This window comes from Sceloporus undulatus, chromosome 2 (assembly GCF_019175285.1).
Source record: "Sceloporus undulatus isolate JIND9_A2432 ecotype Alabama chromosome 2, SceUnd_v1.1, whole genome shotgun sequence".
In the NCBI taxonomy this organism is placed as follows: Eukaryota; Metazoa; Chordata; class Lepidosauria; order Squamata; family Phrynosomatidae; genus Sceloporus; species Sceloporus undulatus.
In genome coordinates, this window is record NC_056523.1 from 294,158,316 (window position 1) to 294,165,995 (window position 7,680).

Here is a 7,680-nt window from a genome sequence, read left to right on the forward strand (position 1 = left end):
TGAACCTGGCTGTGAAATTTGTTCTGTCTCCACACCCCATATGAAAATCTCTTTGCCCCTGCTCTACTTTAAACTTGAAATGGAGACCTGCAGAGAGAGAGAGAGAGAGGAGAGAGAAGAGAGAGACTGCAGGAGCAGTTTGACTAACACATTTTTATCCCTCAAGTTTAACATGCTGCTTCTTGCCAAGTGGCTTGCCTACTGAAAGAATAAAGTAGGGAGAAACCACACCAAACCCACATTCTTTTTGCTAACTATTCTCAGCTTTCAGCCCTGCCCACTCCTCAGAGACTAATGTTATTTAATATTCTTACTACAGAACATGGTGACCATTAAGCTTATTTTACCAATTAAGTAACAGTACAAAGCAAGTTTGCCAGAAGGAATTACTGGTGCCTAACACTGAACTTTGTTGCGAGGAGCATGCCAATCTGATGCACTACCTCAATGGTCAATCCAAACATTAAGCAAAGACAGAGTTGGGCTAGGGTTTAAGAAACACAACTTCCAGTCTGAATGTATGCAACTCACATTGCCTTCGCCAGTGGACATGGATTTGAGATACCTTGGTTGGAGCCTAGCCCTTGCCATCATCACAGAGCAGAGTTCTGAAAAGTTATTTTTTTATTATAACTCACCAAATCTTCCTTCTAGCATGGCCACTGAAGATGTTGGATGCAAAATACTAGGAGCTGTAGTGCCCAAAGGTAAGTTTTCCAAGCTCTGTCAAAAGATTCAGTTTTAAATTCTTCCCATGCCCTTAACCTTCCACTGAGAAATTATCAGCCAGCTTTAGATGACTGGTGGTGTTTCTTGAATGGTTCAAAGAACACCAAAGAGTGCATGGTATCACTACCATACCATTTCTTGGTTTCCCACTACTTTTCCTGCACAACTCAAGCCACCAAATTTTTGTTATATAAGTTTCACCCTTAATTCATTCATTTGGACTGTTTTTGTTTGATAACAGAATCCATTTGTATGAATATAAGCAATCACATCCATGTTGGGCTTTTAAAAAATCCCGGATATGAAATCTGACCAGGAAAAGCTGGACTTTCTGGTGGGATAGTTAAGGAGCAGGAGAATACACAAAGCAGATTATTCATTTTAGACCTTAGCTCAGAGTCAAAGTAGCTGAAACATTTCTTACTGTATTTTTGTGAGTGCACCCATGTTGTGAAAGATGTTTGCTTGCCATAACATCACCTTCCTATATTGCACTTAGTATGGTTTGTTTATTATGTCTTCTGATGGGCTTTCCCATCAGATTTGGTATAGAGATGATGATTAAGACCCCCCTCTCTAAGTATGATGGTATATGAATTGATATATGGAGATGTTAAGGAACTAATTTAAGGGATGTATAATTCAGTATTATTATTTTATTGACTGTTCGATTGCATTGTATTATTTTAATGATGTAATTGTGCTTTGATCCTTGGAAGAGGTGGGATACATAAATAAAAATTATTATTATTATTATTATTATTATTATTATTATTATCATTATTTATTAGAAGTTAAACAAAAATGGTTTTATTTTCAAAGCTCATTGCTGAGGCACTTATCTGTGAAGAAATTCCATTCTTAGATGAAAACCAGGTTAATTGTATAGAATATGTATTGCTTTTTAATATGTAGTTTGGCCATCAGAACACAGTCCTATCCAACTTAGACTGATTCAAAGACTTCCCAGTTTGGAAATCCAGTTCTTCATGCTTCCTATAAACTATCAGTCATTTGTTTCTAAAACTGTTATAAATGTTTATGTTTCTCAGAATGACACCTGCAGATGTACTAGCTGCAGAGGTGAGAAGATCGTGAATGCCTAATATCAGACAAATAAGTGCTGCTTTGGGTTTTGAGCTGCCTCTTTGGAGGGGAGCAAACTTCAGAAGTCAGGGATCTTTGTCTTGGAAGAATGAACTGATCTCCCTAGATTGTCAGTGGGGCCAGTGTTAGCATACCCAACACCACCTGCACTGTATATGGGGGTTTTCATATTTTCACATCTGGACCCAGGCATGTTCTTAAGAGGTCACAATGATCTTTGGATCACAAGGAAATTTTCCCATGTATGTATATAATAATCTGTCCTTTCAGCATCCAGGAAGGGCACATGGGCCCAAAAATAGGTGATCACTGTATCCCCCCCCCACTCCAAACCAGAATTTCACATATCCTCTTGCACTAGAGACAAAGAAGGTCCCATCATACTAAAAACAAGTAAGATCACACTTCCTACCTACCTTCTGCCATGTTCTCAGCCAACTTCCCTATCCATCTGTTTGGGTGTTGTCTTAAATCCAATCAATGTTTTTGTTACTGCAAAGTTAAAACCACCAGTCATTCTGGAATCCAATTGTCAATTCTCTGGGAAAACCACTAGGTCTTTGTTGCATTGCAAGATAGCGCCTACCAACCCTCAAGGCTAGGATATCAGCTATAAATATCAGGCTGAGATCTAGTCTTCTTGCACACACTTTGCCCCCAGTCTTTCCCCTGACCATGTGTACACAGGGAGCCTCTTCCACTTGCTGTGTCATCCTCCAACACCATCTGAGCCACACTCCACTTTCCATGGTTTCCTCTTCCGGACAGGTAAATATCATAGAACCTATGAGTTCGAAGGGACCACAAGGGCCATCCAGTCCAACCCCTTGTTATGCAGGATAGACTATAATTACCCCTCTTCAGCCCTAAATCTCCTGTTTTTGTTAGCTCTATGTGGTGTGTCTGTTTGAAATATTATTGTGTGTTTGGTTGCACTCTTCCATATTTCCAAAATAAAACCTTCTTTATTCACTAATCATGAAGCCCCCTCCCCAGGTTAGTACTGTTATGTGAAAATGATTCTTAAGCTACCTAGCCTCTCACAAGCCTCCTTGACCTAAACAATTTCCTCCAACATTTGAGGAGATGCTGCCACAGTTGATGGGGACCCCAAGTTCTTCCACCTTTTTGAGGTAACACCAGGGATGATTCGCTTCCCATTGCTCCATCCTATGGATTTTTTCAGCAATATCAATGGAAATGATGCTTCTCACAGCTGTGTACCTAGGCAAAGCAAACAAACAAACAAAACCTGACTGTTGTTGTTGTTGTTGTTGTTGTTATTATTCTTTATTTATAAAGCGCTGTAAATTTACACAGCGCTGTACATACAATCTTTTTAATTAGGCGGTTTCCTGCCCTCAGGCTTACAATCTAAAAAGACATGATACAAAAGGAGAAGGGAGTGGTGGAGGGGAAGGGGATGAGGTCCAGCAGTTCTTCTCTACCTCCAAGGCCTGGATCAGGGGAGATGGACTGGAGGGAGGGCTTGGCTTCTTAATGGATGGTTAATCTACTTCCAGGCAGGCCTGATGGAGCTAGCCTGCCTCTCTCTCCCTCAAGATGGTGGATGAAGGGAGATGTCAACAAGATATATGCAGGGGCTAGATGTTGGTGAATGAAAAACAATGTACAGCTCTTTGCCAGCCATATCAAATACTGTTGCTCATGTTTTGCTTGAGTCTACCAAATTACAAGATATTAGCCTTATTCAGACATTCAGTACATCTGGCTACTAAATATTCAAGGAGGCTATCCATGTGGACTAGCCCTATGCCCTAGGAATCAATTTTTTCCCTGCCATGGTGCAATTGGTATCTTCAGACTGATGCTGATCACATGTAAGCTGGAGAGAATGGCCAATGCATGCAGTATTTCAGGGACAGAAATGGAGTGGGGTTCTGGATAGATGCCTTGTGCAGTTAGTATCCTGAGCTATCAAATACCTGAATGAAGTTATTGTTATATTCCCCTCTTAGCAGACATTTCAGGCTCTGTCCCAAAATTCCATCTTTGCCTTCACTATCCTTGCTTTCCTTTGACCAAATTATCATTGAATTTAATTAGCCATAGAGAAAAACATGATATTGTTTAAAACCCTTTGTGCCATGTTGACATCAAGCTTAGTGTAGTGATGTTAATGACAGAAAATCATGTGGAATGACACAGCTAACCAGATCAAAAGTGAGCTTGGTCATGTGAGTTTAAAGAAAAAAAATGAACATACACCAAAACACAAAAATGAAACAAGCTAAGTTGATTTAGCCCAAACTAAATGTACACCAAGGACCCTTTCACACTTCCCAGTTATAGCACCATGCTGCTTCCTTGACTGTCATGACTATATCATATAGAATCCTAGAATTTGTAGTTGGTGGTGAGGCATGACAGCTCTCTGGCTGAGAAATCTGAATGCCCCTCCTAAACTGCAAAATGTGAGTATAGTGGTTTGAGTTTTGGATTATGACTCTGGAGACCTCCTGGATGACCTTGGGCAAGTCATGCTCTCTCAGCCTCAGAGGAAGGCAAAAGCAAACCCCATTTCAACAAATATTGCCAAGAAAACCCTGTGGTCGGTTTGCCTTAGGGATGCCATAGGTCAGAAACGATGAAGGCACTCATCAACAACAAACTGCTGAAGTCAGAATTCCATAGGAAGGAATCATGTCAGATAAAGTGGAATCACAATACTATAATTGTGTAGAAGGCCACCATTTCACTCCAGCACATTCATTTGCATTGTGCTTTTCTAAATTGTTTTACCTGCCCTGAGCACTTAAGATGCCAAAAGAAAGCAATAATGATCCTTTAAAAAAAAAAAATACATCCCATAGCTGAACCTATGGGTTTGGGGAGGGGGCAATCCTCTGCTGGGTTTGAGGAGTGGTTGTGCAATGAGGCAACTTCTCCAAGTGCTGTGGCTGACCTAGGATTCAGAATCAATCGTTCATACCTCAGCTGAATGGTCCTTTTATTCCATCAAGTTGGCATTCTTGGAAGCAGTACTGGGAGCAGTAACTAAGCAAGGATATAGATGGGAAATATTTGTTCCTAGCAGGGACTCAAAGACTTCAGTTACGCTACTAGAGAAAAGTATAAATATTGTCAATGCCAAACTCAAATCAAAACCAGCTCAAGAAAAACAGTGGCTCCCATCCAGGGATTAATTAACTTTCTCAAAAGCAAAGGTTCATTTCATTTCCATGGATTCTTATTTCTGCAGTGTTCAAAAGGATATTCTTTTTTATTCACAACGTGAAAGAGTTGGGGGTTTTTTAAAAAAATCTTTTTCACACTATGCTCCTATAATTACATACAATTGTCTTTTTGCAAAACAGGTGGTATAATAACTTGCTCACACAACTGAACCCCACAGGCACTGAAGTATAATAAAATTGTTTTAAAATGACCTTTCTCCAGCATGATTTTGTTGTTTTTTGTCTTTGAAACAGTCTTGCATTTGGAAAATATGGAGGAATTTGTATTTACTTTGTCTTTGGAAAACATCGATGAGACAATGTCATATGCAAATAGGAACTCAAATATTGTTTCATTTTGGAAAGTGATGAAGGTTCTAAAAAAGGGAAATGAACATGTCTCTTGTATTTTCTCATCCTAGTATGCTAAAAAAAGGTTTAATTTCCTTGAGATAGGAGTGAAATTACTTCCTGTATAAAAATTATGGAAGTCCCTCCTTATCTGAGGGTTAGGGACCAGAGGAGTGTCGGAAAGTGGAATTGGTGGAAAACTGGGACCCAAATGCATCTGAGGAAGGAAACTTAAGTCTATGGCGGGGTACAGACCGCTGCTTTGCAGAGGTCTGCCGCCGCCGCCAGTAGGTCCGCGGGGGAGCCGGAGCCTTCACACGGCCCAACTCCCGCGCGGACCGAAAAAGAAGCTCCAAAATGGAGCTTCTTTTTCCGTCGCGTTTGCGACGTAGCGAGGCGCCAGGGGCGCACTCGCTACGTCACAAGCGGCGCGACGCGTACGGACGCTCAGCGTCCGATACGCAAAGATGGCGCCGGCCATGTAGAAGGGCCGGCGCCATCTTGTACGGACGGAGTCCGTACTAGGCCCAGGGGCGTCTATAAGAGACGCCCCTTTTTTAAAATGGGACGTCCCAAATGGCATGTACAGCGCTGTGTAAATTTACAGCGCTTCATAAATAAAGGTTAATAATAATAATAATAATAGAAAGCACCACTGAAAGCTCATGCTGCCAACCTCTTTCTTTCAGTCACTCTCAAAGGTGCTATAAGATCTCTCTACTTACTACAAAATTGTAACTCTACAATTCAACTTCAACTGACATGAAATGCCAGGAGTCACGGTTTAAGGAAATATATTTAGCATTCTCAGTCCAAGAGCTCTAGGGCTTCACTAAACTACAAACCCCAGGATGCCATAGCATGCAGCCACCATGGCAGTTTAAGTGGAATCATAATGCTTTAATTGTATAGTGTGAAAGGGCCCTAAGCGTCAAGCTCTTGTAGGACCAACCTAGAATCTCTCCCTTTCTTCAAGCCCATTGTAGCTATGATTCTGTCACTCCATGTTTCTGTGCAGTAGCCTAGCATCTGATATAAAATTCCAAGTGCTATAAGAATGGAATCACTGACCATAGATACAGTACCAGGTAGAACTAGATTGTAGTTCTAGATTGTGACTAGGGAATGTTTTTGTGAAGGTTAATGATACCAGCCACTGTATTTCCCAGAAATGGAGTTAAGCTGGGCTCTGCATGTCAGTTACTTGAATACATGATTCATTTTTCTGTGACCTGAATTTCCATGTCCCAGGTGCAGAATTTGTGGTTTTCTTGTCACAGTAAATGCAAAAAGAAGCAACACACCTGTGATATTTTTCTCCACTTGACAACCATAGTTAAATGTGCTGCTCTGTTTTCCTGTGCAGAATTATTTAAGTCTTCTGGCCAGCTTTACAGTTTACTTCATTTGACAGACTGTTTAAACAGTTTTCTTTTGAAACTAGTTCAACACACACAAACACATACATACAGTGTGTTATTTTAAATTTACACATCATAAGAGATGGGGGAATGGCATGACAGATATAGGAAAGAACATTTTCGTTTACAGAAGTAGAAACTCTGCTTCTATATAATCAAAGCTTCTATGTGTAATAAAGGCATATAAAATTATGGCAGAGTTTGCTCTAAGCTCTCTCTCTCTCTCTCTCTCTCTCTCTCTCTCTCTCTCTCTCATATGCTTTTCTACTACACAAGAAGCCATGCAGTTAATACCAAGGAAATGTTTCTCCCTGGTCTGCCTGGCACCACATGTTCTTTGGCATGGCCATAGAGCACATCACAGAAAGTGACAGAGCCAGCCCCACTGAGATACTAACTGAAGTTACATGGGCATTATCAAAATGTGGTGGTATCTCAGTGAATGAACCAGGGCTGACAACTCTTAAACAGTAGTGAAAGTAATTACAATACCTAGTGATGAAAAGCAGGGCTTTCTTGGTATCAATGAGTTCTATAGACATGGTACAAAAAAGAAAGCAGAGTATAGCTGATAGTGCCAGCATCAACACAGTTGGCTTCAAAGGAGCCAGATATCTATTCTTTCATATATATATACTCTCTCTCTCTCTCTCTCTCTCTCTCTCTCTCTCTCTCTCCTTGGTCACCCATGGTGCAGCCAGGAAATTGGTACCAATAATATATTATGAATATAGGGCTGTGAAAACTATGGCCGGTTACATACCGGCATTTTAGTGCGTGACGAGCACGCACTAGGGTTATAAAAGGGCGGTGCTTCCGCACCGCCCTAACCCTAGTGCGTGCCCGTCACGCACTAAATGGCGGCGGCCCTTCCA

General features: G+C 41.0%; 1 protein-coding gene across 1 annotated transcript in view; it reads left to right on the plus strand.

The window, feature by feature from the left end:
- The first annotated feature begins 413 nt into the window (after nucleotides 1-413).
- The window catches only part of CD180 (CD180 molecule), a 60,837-nt gene continuing 53,570 nt past the window's right edge, over nucleotides 414-7,680 (plus strand). The window contains exon 1 of the mRNA XM_042450942.1: nucleotides 414-707. The gene's annotated coding sequence lies outside the window, so the exon portion shown is untranslated. The remainder of the gene's footprint in view (nucleotides 708-7,680) is intronic.